The following is a 13,436-nucleotide window of genomic DNA, read 5'->3' as shown; positions in this document are numbered from 1 at the left end:
GAGGAATTGATAGGAGTTACCAATACTTCTCAGTTATTACCATTTATTTGAGAAGTTAATACACGTTTGAACTAAGTAATTAAAATTAGCCTAAAAAATCTGCATGGAACAACAGGCAAGAATATTTTCAAAGATTCTGGGAAAACACTAATTCAGTGCAATCTGAAGTGGAATCTGCTACGATGTGTTATAACTGATAGTGGTAAAAATACGTATGGGCAGAAAAAAAGTCTTAACTGGACAAATTTATAAAGTTCGTGAAAATGTAGGGTGTTTAAACAAGCCTAGGGTTATTCATTGCAGTATTTATCAGAAAACAGTCTGCAGAAAACATGACTATCATGTGTTACTCAACTAGTAGCCTCAATAGTTAATTCTGAAAAAAAAAAAGTTAACTTTGCTCTCATGGACTTAAGTATCCTTGATTCCATTAATTTTTGTCAGAAAAAGAAGATGTATATCCTGATTTGCCTTACCACTAAGAAGCTGGCAGACTTAGCAGTGGTAAAGCTTTATTGCAATTTTTTCTAGCTGAAATTTTTCTGATCGAGGAGAACCACCCTCAAACACTATTATTGAACACTAAAATAGCTTTGGAAATTAACTTTTCCTACAGACTTGATAATGTTTCTCAATGAAATCAACCTAAAATCAAAAGGCAAAGGTGATTATGTGCAAAACTTAAAAGGACTGCAACAAAGTCCTTTAAATGAAAATTAACATGGTTTGAATCACAAGTAATGTCAAGCTACATATATACATCATGTTGTCAAGAGTTAATATGCAAGGTGTCCACTCCCATGCCTCACATCTGTTAGAATGATTATCATCAAAAAGATAAGAGATAACAAAAGCTGCCAAGAATGTAGAGAAAAGGGAACTCTTGTGCACTACTGTGAGACACTAAATTGGCATAGCCACTATGGAAAACACTATGGAGGCTCCTCAACAAACCAAAAACAGAACTACATATGATTCAGCAATTCCACTTCTGGATATATATCTGAAGGAACTAAAATCACTGTATGGATGAGATACCTGCACTCCCATGTTCACTGAAGAATTATTTACAATAGCCAACGCATGGAAGCAACCTAAGTGTTCATCAACAAATGAATAAAAGAAAATATGATATATATTTGTGTACACACACACACACACACATACATACATACATACATGATAGAATACTATTCAGCCATAAAAAAGGAAGAAATCCTGCCACTTGCAACAATATGAAGGGACCCTGAGGGCATTACACTAAATGAGTAAGTTAGACAGAAAAGCAAATACTGTATGATCTTACTTATATGTGGAATCCTTAAACACACACACACACACACACACACACACACACACACACACACACGAGGGGGGGGAAACACCTCATTGAAAAAGAGACTAGATCTGATGTTACCAGGGGGCAAGGGAGTCGTGGGGGTAGTGTAACTGGGTGAAAGGGGTCAAAAGGTAGAAACTTCAAGTTATAAGATAAATGAGTGCTGGGGGGATGTAATATGCAAGATGACTGTAGTTATCACTGCTACAGGTTTATTTGAAAGCTACTCAGAGCCTCAATCCTAAAAGCTCTTATCACAAGTAAAAAAAAACAAAAAAACAAAAAAAGACAAGACTTTTCCCCCCCATTTTGTTTTTTTGTTTCTATACGAGATGGTGAATGTTAACTTACCATTGTAATCACTTCACAATATATGTAAGTCACTAGGCTCTACAATAATAGTGCTTTATATCAATTATATATATATATCTCAATAGTGCTTTATGTCAATTATATCTCAATAAACTGAAATGGGAAAAAAAGGGTAAAAAAGATGCCCATTCCTATACAAATTCATAACAGATCTATGTTCCAAGTTCAAACTATAGTTTCAGCAGGGTTTTTCAGACCTTAGTACAAATGAAAGTATATTTCCCTATTTCAAAATCTATTTACCCGTGCCTGTGCAGCTGAAGGTTTCTACCTAGCCTTAAATTGAAGTGATTAATCTGCAAGTCATATCAAAAAGGCAAATACCAAGGAGAAAAATCTAGCAGTTCTCTAAATGCCTTCCAAGCAATGTACATGCTCAATTAGAAACATGCTTGCAAACTGACTATCAGTATTTGGCAGTAACTTTTTCTATGTAAAAGACATTTTCAAAGATGAAATACAGGGGTGCCTGGGTGGCTCACTTGGTTAAGAATCCAACTATTAATTTTGGCTCAGGTCATGATCTCGGGGTTGCTGAGATCAAGCCCAGCTACCAGCTCCACACCCAGCACCAAGGAGGGTTAAGATTCTCTCTCTCTGTCTCTTAAAAAAACAAACAAACACAAAACTTCAAACACATTAACAATAACAGATGAACATTTCCAATCAGTTTTGATGCTAAGGAACACTAATTTTGAACATCAAATAAAATGTTCTCCTCCCAAAAAAGAAATCAATTTTTCTCATCAGTAGGTATTACACAAAAAAGAGAGAGAGAGAGAGACTCTATAATTACATTTTGAATTTCACTAATAAAAAATTTGTGGAAATTTGTTTTTTTAATTATAAAAGTAACCTACATAATACCTTATTTTGCCTCTTGCCCCACAAAGCCTAAAATATTTACTCTCTGGTCCTCTACAGAAAAGGTTTGCTAACCCTTGGGTTAAAGCATTATTGCTAATAGCTATACAGCCTTAGACATCAATTAACTTCTCTAGGTCTTTGTTTCCACATTTATAAAATGAGAGGGATTGAACAAAATCTCTATGGTACCTTACAACCATAATATTCCAACACTAATAGTATCTTCTATATTCATTTCATATGATAATATTTTGAATGGGAGCTTATGCCAGTTTATGAAGTATGAAGAAATGTCCTACTACCCAAAGTTTGAAGAAATACTTTATTAAATCACAGAAGATCAACAAGTGATTCTGAGACAACTGGCTATACACATACAGAAGAATGAAGGTGGACCTCTATCTCATACCACATGCAAAAATTAATTCAAAACAGATCAATAATCTAGGGGCACCTGGCTGGCTCAGTTGGTGGAGCATGCCACTTTTGATCTGCAGGTTTTGAGTTCAAGCCCCATGTTGTGTGTAAAGATTACTTAAAAAAATAAAATCTTCAAAACAAATCAATGATCTAAACATAAGCACTAAAATTATAAATCTTTTAGAAGAAAACGGGGAAAATCTTCATGACCTTGGGTTTTGGACCCTATTAAGATATTAAAAAGACAATCCACAGAATGGGAAAAGATATATGCAAATCATGGATACTGATTTGTATCCATGTATATATCCATGTATATACCCATATACAAATAAACAAAATACATAAAGAACTCTTGCAGTTCAATAACCAAAAAAAAACAAGCCAATTCAAATAACTTGAACAGACATTTCACCAAACAAGATATACAAAAATGGCCAATAAAAGCAAATGGAAATATGCTAAAAGTCATTAGTGATTAGGGAAATGCAAATCAAAACCCCAGTGAGATGCTACTTCCCTCAGACTAAGATGGCTATAATTAAAAAGACGGGGCGCCTGGGTGGTTCAGTCAGTTGAGTGACCTATTCTTGGTTTTGGCTCAGGTCATAATCTCATGGGTCGTGGAATCCGAACCCCATGTTGGGCTCTGCATTCAGCAGGGAATCTGCTTTAAGATTCTCTCCCTCTGCCCCTCCCCCGACTCGTGCACTCCTGCTCTCTCACACTCTCTAAAATAAATAAATAAATCTTTTCTTCTTTTTTAGGTGCGGGGAGCCTGGGTGGCTCAGTCAGTTGAACGACGACTCTTGGTTTTGGCTGGGGTTGTGATCTCATGGGTAGAGAGATCAAGCCCAGCAGTGGGCTCCGTGCTCAGCGGGGAGCCTGCTTAGAGATTCTCTCCCTCTGCCCTTCCCCCCACTTGTGCATGCTTGCTCCTGTACACTCGTTCTCTCTCTCTAAAAAAATAAATAAATCTTCAAAAAAATAAGTTAGAAAAGACAGATACTAATAAGTGTTGACAAGAACGTGGAGAAATTGGGACTTTCATACTGTTGGGTGAAAATGTAAAATGGTACAGCTGCTTTGGAAAACAGTTTGGCAGTTCCTCAAAAGGTTAAATATGACCCAATATTTCCACTACTAGGTATATACTCAAGAAAAATGAAAATATGTTCACACATACTCAAAAAAATGTACATGAATGTTTCTATTAGTATTATTTATAGTAGCCAAAAAGGGAAAACAATGCAAATGTTCACCAACTAAAGAACGGATAAACAAAATATGGTATATATCCAAAGCATTGAATATTATTTAGCCCCAAACAGAAATGTAGTACCAATACACGGCACAACATGGATAAACTTTGAAAACATTATAAGTGAAATTCAATCACAAAGGACCTCATATTGTATGAACCTATAGAGACACAAAGTAGAATACTGGTTGCCTAGGGCTGGGGCTATTACAGGCGGGCGGATAGAAAGTGACTGCTAATGGGAATAAGGTTTCTTTTTGATGTTATGAAAACATTCTAAAACTGGCCATAAGAATGGGTACACAAGGGGCACCTGGGTGGCTCAGTCTTGTTAAGCGTCTGCCTTCGGCTCAGGTCATGATCCCGGGGTCCTGGGATCGAGTCCCACATCGGGCTCCCTGCTCCGCGGGAAGCCTTCTTCTCCCTCTCCCACTCCCCCTGCTTGTCTTCCTGCTCTCGCTGTCTCTCTCTCTGTCAAATAAATAAATAAAATCTTTAAAAAAAAAAAGAATGGGTACACAACTGTGAATATAATAAAAACCACTGACCTGTATGCTTTAAATTAATTTTATAGTATGTGAATTATATCTCAAAACGTTTTTGAAAATCACGTAAGTCTTACAAATAAACAAATACTAATGTCACAAAATTAAGATTCAAATATTATGCAATCTTAACTACAAGAAAAAAACATTACAACACTTCTCTAGACTGAACTTTACTCATTTGTAAATACTCACAGTAATTTTAAGGTTAGTGAGAATTTTAAGACAACTGAACAATGAACATCATGTTGCACCTCAACTCCTTAGCTGAGTATAAAAAGACCTCAATACTCTGGATTCGTCTACTTTCTCATTACTACTGTGCGCTGGACTAAATATGCCCCACACGTTTTTTACCTGAACCTTTTGCATTTACAATTTCCACTGCTTTAGCATCTTCTCCCTGTCTTCATAGTCTATCAACATCATTCTCCCTAATCTCCTCATACAGAAATCCTTTCATTCTTAAAACTCTAGTGCTTTTATGGAACCTATCTAGATGCCCTTGCTGAGGTAAACAAGGTCGTCTAAGCAATCTAGTTCTCACCAGATGGGTCAACAAAATCACAGCTCCCCCTCAAGGTAAAAGCTCTACCAACAGTCCTCTGCATATTAAAGACCTGTGTGGTGGCCTCTCATTTAGTGTTCTCTCCTAATCTCCCTATAAGTACCACATGATCCTGGTACAGAGGCATGCACCTGACCCAAAGGTCACCAGTACTATAGAATGGCCATCAGCCCAGGGTGAAAGAGCTTGCCAGGAGCTTAGCCCAACAGGTATGACAGATTCTCTCTCTTAGATGCAAATACACGCCTTCTCTCAATAGAATGGGAAGTACTAGGAGGGACTTGGGCAGGTGGGAAGCAAGAAAAGAATCTGAACCAATTGCCAGAAAGAGGCCTTAAGATAACACAGACCATACATGAGATGACACCATAAGGTAAGGAAAAGCATATACAAAGAAGAGGATGAAGTCAGGGCACGGATGAGACAGGAATGGTATAACCAGAGTTCAAAAAAAAAAAAAAATTTTAAGAAACCCCAATGCAGGGGCACCTGGTTGACTCAGTAGGCAGAGCACGAGCTTCCTGATCTCAGGGTCATGACCCACGTTGAGCGGAGAGTTTACTTTAAAAATGAAAGAAAAGGAAAGAAAAAGAAAGGAAGGAAGGAAGGGAGGGAGGGAGGGAGAGGGGGAAGAAGAGTAGGAGGAAAAAGAAAGAAAGAAAAGAAACCTTAATGGAGGGGAAGCATGACAAATTCACATGCTGAAAAAGCTGTAAGAAAACATATTCTCTATAGCTTCAGTGGATCCCTACAGTTCCCTAACTTCACTCTAGTCTCTCTGAAGTATGGATCCACACTGCTCATCCTGGATTATTATGGCATTCCAGGCTCCCTTTTACCATGTGGACCTGTGTAATGAACATCCAGTTCTTAAAGAAATCCAAATATCTGTTACCTGTGATGGAAAGAAGCATAACACACACCAATAACCCTTCTAAGCACTCACCTTCCTGAAAACAAAGACTAGGCTTATTCAACTTAGAATTGCCAAAAGTACCTCAAATGGTGCCTTTCACAAAGCTCAGGACTCACCTCATTTGTTGTAGAAGTACTAAATAATCTAAAATCTCAGATACCCAGATTGTTCTAAGAAGCAATTTAGACCTAGAGGAAAATCCAGACATATATGACTATTCCTCTGTATATAAAAGGGTCCAAAACAAGAGATACTGATCCAAACCTGTAAATACTAGTGACCTACATACAAGTAAATCAGGGCATCACATTCCCCCGGCTGTAACACATGGATACATGGCTCACCTTGTCAATGACAGTCAAGCATGGGACTTTTGTTTGAGTTGTTGGATGAAGAGAAGTTCTTTCTACTACACTTGAACTGAAAAGACAGCAACTGGAGCTATTTCAGTTACCTTGCTGCCATATGAAACCTAAAGATCAAATCAAAACAGTGGAGAGCAGATTTGAGTTCTGAGAAAAAAAGAGACTAGGTCCTGGTAACATCACCTAAACTATAAAAGCCATACCTGAAGCCAGCTTTCCCTAGACTTTTCAGTAACATAAAGTATTCTCTTTTTAAGGCAATCTGGATTGGGTTTTGTGTCATTTGCAACCAAGATTCTTAATTCATATAGCAGCTCTCCAAAAATCCATGGTTCACATTTCTCTTTAATTTTTACAAAAATTCTAGTACATTTTAAAATAAAAAAATTAACCCATATCCCAACAACCTGAAACAATATTAATTTCCATTTGCTTCTAGTTCACATACACAAGCCATTCAATTTTAAACTGATAATCACTCTATTCTAAAATAATCCTTGTCACCATATCCCCCCGGCATAGGCTTAAAACTCTTGTACAAGCATCACAGGAGTCCTTGGACACAACCAGCCCTTGACCACGTTCCTCCTGGGAGCCTTTACTTAACAAGGGACACTTTAACTTTGCTGAGGACATCAATCTCTCACCAGAATATGGCCTTTGTTGCCCTTGCCATTAATTCTATAAAATAAAAGACTTTACCACCTCTGTGAGATCAAGTCATATACTTTAAACCAGTTTCAATACCAAAATAACTTGTGTCAAAGTTCAGACAATAGAGCCCAATCAAAAACTTCCAACCTTCAAAGGCAGTAATATCCCCACCATGATCTAACTTCCTTGTCTAAATGTCCTCAGCCCTGGTTTCTTCTGTAATGTCACTTGCTCAAATCTTTTCCATTATGCCCAAGAAAATAATCATTCTCTTGTTACCAAACCCCAGGCTTCCTCAACTTTATGAACAATGCTCCTTCTACTTATTTACCTTGACTTAAACCTGGCTCTCTATCCATAAAGATTTTCTCACAGCTCTCTCTCTACTGCAGTCCATACCTCCACAGAGCTAGGAATGACTGGCACTCACTTGCCTTTCTACTGAAACTTCTAGATCATGATCATCCTCCTTTACGGTCTCATATTCAAGATATATCTTCTCTTCACTAGGATCTTCTGATCCTTTAGTCGTAACTCCTCATTCACTGAAGACTTGAGAGCCTAGCTCAGAGTCTTCTTTCCCACTAAACCTCCTATCATAATCCTGGATTATTTTCAAAGTCCATGAAGATTACCCATCCAATTACTGTACATTAGAATTCACAGGCCTCTTTGGTTACAAAGATTTTTAGGTCAACTTTACTTTAAGAACCTATTCTTCAGTTCTTTACGGTAGATTTTTTTTTTTTAAGATTTTATCAGAGAGAGAGAAAGAGAGGGCGCACACGTGCACAAGCAGCGGGAGTGGCAAGCAGAGGGAGAAGCAGCTCCTCAGTGAGCAGGGAGCCCGATTGGGGCTCGATCCCAGGACCCTGGGATCATGACCTGAGCCGAAGGCAGACGCCTAACCAACTGAGCCACCCAGGCATCCCTCTTTACTCTAGATCTTGTTGTCATTTAAAACTCCTCCTCCTTGATTATTCTAATTGCTCACAAAAATCTTACTCTGACCATACTCACTATGACTTTATAGAAACCTCCTGTCTCTCAGATTCTGATTCCCCCCAATCCAGACCCCATAGTAGAACATCTAAATTTCTTAGCAGTAATTTCATATTTGCACTGCCTTCTCTGAACCTGACCACAAAACCACAGCAGCAGGTCAATACTGTTTCTGGGTAGTGAGACATTCCAAAGAAAAATCACACTTGGGCAACCCTCTCGGGTCCCCTCCCTCCTTGGGATCTTTGTACTATCACTTTGCTATCACTCAATAAACCTTGCTTTGCTGCCCGCCACATACAAAAAAAAAAAGAAAAAGAAAAACACACTAGATACACTGATAACAATATAAAGTTTCCAACCTTAGTCCTTTAAAATAAACTTACCAAATTCCCTCTTCCATTTCCCTTCAACAACTTTTTTTTTTTTTTAAGATTTTTACTTATTTATTTGAGAGAGAGAGAATGAGAGATAGAGAGCACGAGAGGGAAGAGGGTCAGAGGGAGAAGCAGACTCCCTGCTGAGCAAGGAGCCCAATGCGGGACTCGATCCCGGGACTCCAGGATCATGACCTGAGCCGAAGGCAGTCGCTTAACCAACTGAGCCACCCAGGCGCCCCAACTCTTTTTTTTTAAAGATTTATTTATTTGGGGGGGAGAAAAGGAGAAGGAGAATTTCCAGCAGACTCCCCACTGAGAAGCCCAACATGGGGCTCAATCCCATGACCCTGAGATCATATCCTGAGCTAAAATCAAAGAATCTGACGCTTAAAAGACTGAGCCACCTAGGCGTCCCTCCCCTACACAACTCTTTTAATCATTTTCTCAGCTCAAGCTCCCCAGTTATCCCGTCCAGGCCCTTCACTCTCAACCACCAACCTTGCTTCTGATCTTATAAAGATATGCAAACTATCAGGCACACCCTCCCTCTACCCCCATTTCCCTACCTATAACCTTATCTATATTCATACATCTCCCTACCTATTTTTATTTCAGTCCCAGAAAATAAGGCGTTCCTCTTCCTGTACAAAGCCAACCCATCCATCTGCACCCCTGACCCACATCATCACTCCCACCTGCTTTCGGCCTCATTCAACATCTTGTCTATCAGACACACCATATCTTGAATCTTCAACCTCTCCTTCCCTATTAGCACCTTTCCATATACAAGGGGAGGTTTTAACATAAAAACTAAGTCCTTCCTGGCTCCCATCCAGCCTTCTCAGCAAACCTTCTCACAGAGAAGTTATTCTTTTTCTCTCCTTCCCTCTCCCCACTCCCTCTTCCCTTCTTCCTGGCGCTCCAACTCTCCCTCTCTGCCTCCCTCTCACTCCTGGCTCCCTTCCCCACTCCCTCCCCCGGCTCCTCTCTTTATCCTCCTCCTTTATCACCTGCCATTTACTCTTCCACCAACCATAACGGGATTCCACTTTAACTCCCTACTGATACTTTTAGGATCACCATGACTTCTTAATTACCAAGTCAAATTAATAGTTTTCCTATCTTTATTTTTCTATACCAATGTACTGTATTTGGCACTGTTACTGTTTCCCTCTTAATATTTTCTTCTTGTTAGCATACTGGCTGACATACAGCTGGCATTCAAATATATTTGAATAAATTAACAGGGATACAAAATGAAACAATATCATGCACTTTTCTGTCCGGAGAATGAGAAACAGTCAATATCCCAAGAAATGTTCATGGTAATTAACTACAACATCAAGGGCCAAATCAGACTAAGCAGCATGTATCAGTCAGTAGTGGAACAATCAGCTCAATTATATGGTTTCTCCAGTCATCCTCAGCACCCAGAAATCATAAACAGAAATCCAGGACTGATGATAAGCAAGGGCAAAGTAATGGAAATGCTAGTGGAATCTAGAGTGCTAAGAAAAACACAATGCGAAAAAAAAAAGAAAAAGAGCACAATACAAACCTTTTTTTTTTTTTAACTAAATACAATGTGATAGACTCCCTACATATAAAAACCATACCTATATGCCATAAGGACACAGATAAAGTGGAAAAGAGCTAAGCATAAATCAAGCTGAGGCACCAAATCCTTAAGAGTTCATAAGAACTTGAAGTTTAGTTTTTTCAAAAGTTTTTTTTTCCACTGAGGCATTTTATTTGCACATGTGTATTACAACCCTAGAAAAAGAATCCCAGGATTTTCCCTCCTGTTTGTTTTTGTCTTGCTTCTTCATGGCCCATGATGCCAGCTGAGGTTGTCAGTACAATGAAACCAAACTGGCGGGAATGGGAGCAGATTATTCTGCCATTTTTCTAGATCTCTAAATTGTACATCAAATCTGGGACTGATCACTCCACATTTGTTTAATCTGCCTGTGAGGGTCAGAACAATTTTCCCAGTTCTGTGATCATCGATGATTTCAAATTCACCAATGTAATCATGCTTCATCATCACCATGAGAAACGATGACTTTGGAGCACGGCCTAAAAAGAACCTGGCATTTGCCTCTTTTTTCAGCATTGTTAATGCTCTTGAGTGCATCTGCCAGGACATTCACACCTACCATTACGGCCACACAGAAAGATGGCTGAAAAGAGCTAAGCATAAATTAAAAACTGGTGCACCAAATCATTAAGAATTCATAAAAACTTGGGTGCCTGGGTGGCTCAGTTGGTTGAGCGACTGCCTTTGGCTCAGGTCATGATCCCGGGGTCCTGGGATCGAGCCCCGCACTGGGCACCCCCCTCAGCGGGAGGCCTGCTTCTCCCTCTCCCGCTCCCCCTGCTTGTGTTCCCTCTCTCGCTGTGTCTCTTGTCAAATAAATAAATAAAATCTTTTTTAAAAAAATTTACATACTCTATACAAAAGCACAGAACTTTCTCAAACACATTACTAACAATAAGCTACAGATTTGTATAGGATTTTAAGTTTCTAGAGCATTTTAACATATACTTTCTTCATTTTTAACTCACATGAAGTCTATAAAACAATTAAGGCAAGCATTAATATTCTTTTCTTACAGTAAGAAATTTCTCACAGTAAGAAAACTAAAACCTAAGTTGTCCATTATTATAAATCAAATAGCTAAAATGAGGCACATGGCAATGAGGCACAATTAACTTCAAGTTTTAGCTCTCTTACTCCTTTATCCTCAACAACTTACCTTCTTCCTGTCCATCTTTTTTTTTTTTTTTAAGATTTTATTAATTTGTCAAAGAGCACAAGCTGGGGGAGCTGCAGGCAGAGGGAGAGGGAGAAGCAGATTCCCCGCTGAGCAGGAGCCCGATGCAGAATTTGATCCCACTTGATCCCAGAACTGTGGGATCATAACCTGAGCAGACGCTTAACCGACTGAGCCACCCAGGCATCTCCTTCCTATACATCTTAAAGGAAGGGGTATCTCTGCTTTCTAAAACTAGTCCCCACCCAGACCCTTAAGCCTAGAACCCCAAGTGCCTGCAGAATCTTCAAGTAACTCCTTTTCCACAGTATCTCCCTTTCCTCTAACTACATCTCCACATTCTATAAAAATGCTCAACTCTTCCCCTCCTAAAAAAAAAAAAAAAAAATCTTCGACTCTACCTATCCCACAAGGTGTGACCCACTCTCTTTCCAACCTTTCCCTACTTAAACTCTTAAAAGTCTACAACTACAGGCACTTGTACCACCTTTCATCTCTCCACTGAAACATTCCTTATTAAAGGTCACCAGTGAAGCCACTGGGTGGCTCAGTAGGTTAAGCGTCTGCCTTCAGCTCAGGTCATGATCCTGGAGTCCTGGGATGGAGCCCCACCTCAGGCTCTCTGCTCAGCAGGGAGCCTGCTTTTCCCTCTGCCCCCCACCCTGCTCATGCGCATGCGCTCTCTCTCTCACTCTCTCAAATAAACAAAGTATTTTAAAAATAATAATAAAATAAAGGTCACCAGTGAATTTCTATTGGCCAAACCCAATAACCACTCTTCAGTTCTTATCCTTAGGTGTTCAGTCTTTGTCCTAAGGTAATTCACACTATTGATCACTCTACCCTAACAAAAACTTTTGTCACCCCTGGGCTCCATATCCCTCTCTTATTTTCCTACCACTGACTTCCTTTTTAACCTCATTTATTAAATCATCCTTTGCAGATTATCTACCTACACATTTCTGCAGAGGTTCCCCTCTCCCTGCCTTTTCTCTTCCGCTAAACATTCTCCCTGAACAATCTCTTCCACGCCCATGCCCTCAGTTACTAACCATATGGCTATGATTTCCTAAACTCTATGGTCTCAACACACCCTTTCATTTTTCTTAGGAGGAAGCTAAAACAAAACAAAAGTAAGTATTTATCAAATCCCTGGACAGGAAGGAGAAAATGGAAACATTTTCTAAGCTTAGAAACAAAGAAAACACAGATTTGACCGTATAAAAAATTTAAAGTTCTGTAAACTAAGACAGACAACATGGGAAATAAAGAAAATATACATATACATATATTAATTACATACATACCCATATATAACTTGATAAATAAATGGGAAAAATAAGGAAATTTAGAAAGAAAGCTATTTTTAAAAACAACTAAAAATGTTCAATAGTACAGCAATTAAAGAAGTCCACTTCAGGTCTATTAATTATCTTTTAATAAAGAGGCAATCCATATAGCTTTCATAAAATTTTAAAACTGTCCTTGAACCCCCCCAAATCAAGAATTACTACTATTCCAGGGGCACTTGGGGGGCTCAGCTGGTTGAGTGTCAGACTCTTGATTTCGGCTCAGGTCATGATCTGGGGGTCATGAGATTGAGTGAGCTCCAAGCCCCATGTCTGGCTCCACGCTCAGCGGGGAGTCTACTTGAAGATTCTCTCCCTCTGCCCCTCCCTACACTCACGCGTGTGTGTGCTCTCCCTCTTTTTAATAAATAAAATCTGTAAAAAAAAAAAAAAAGAATTACTATTCTAGACACATTTCTATTCATGTTCTAAGACTGCCTTACGTGTGTGGGGGGGGCTTTAGAGCTTTATTTGACAATTAGCAGTTAGTTCTCATCCACAAAGACTATCTGCAGATATTTTTAAGTACTGACAGGAACACAGGTAACCAATATACACAGCCTTCATTCTTACTATGTTTTCTGGATAAACACACACAGATATGGTGTGGGACATTCCTTT

The 13,436-nt window shown here is 39.0% G+C and overlaps 1 protein-coding gene and 1 pseudogene across 2 annotated transcripts in view; both read right to left on the bottom strand.

The window, feature by feature from the left end:
• Window positions 1-13,436, bottom strand: part of MGA (MAX dimerization protein MGA) — a 158,613-nt gene that overhangs the window by 114,838 nt on the left and 30,339 nt on the right. The window lies entirely within an intron of this gene.
• Window positions 10,463-10,851, bottom strand: LOC113908821 (annotated as a pseudogene).

This window comes from Zalophus californianus, chromosome 6, assembly GCF_009762305.2.
Source record: "Zalophus californianus isolate mZalCal1 chromosome 6, mZalCal1.pri.v2, whole genome shotgun sequence".
NCBI lineage: Eukaryota > Metazoa > Chordata > Mammalia > Carnivora > Otariidae > Zalophus > Zalophus californianus.
The sequence above is the reverse complement of the archived record's forward strand: the minus strand, read 5'-3'. Positions and strand labels throughout refer to the sequence as shown.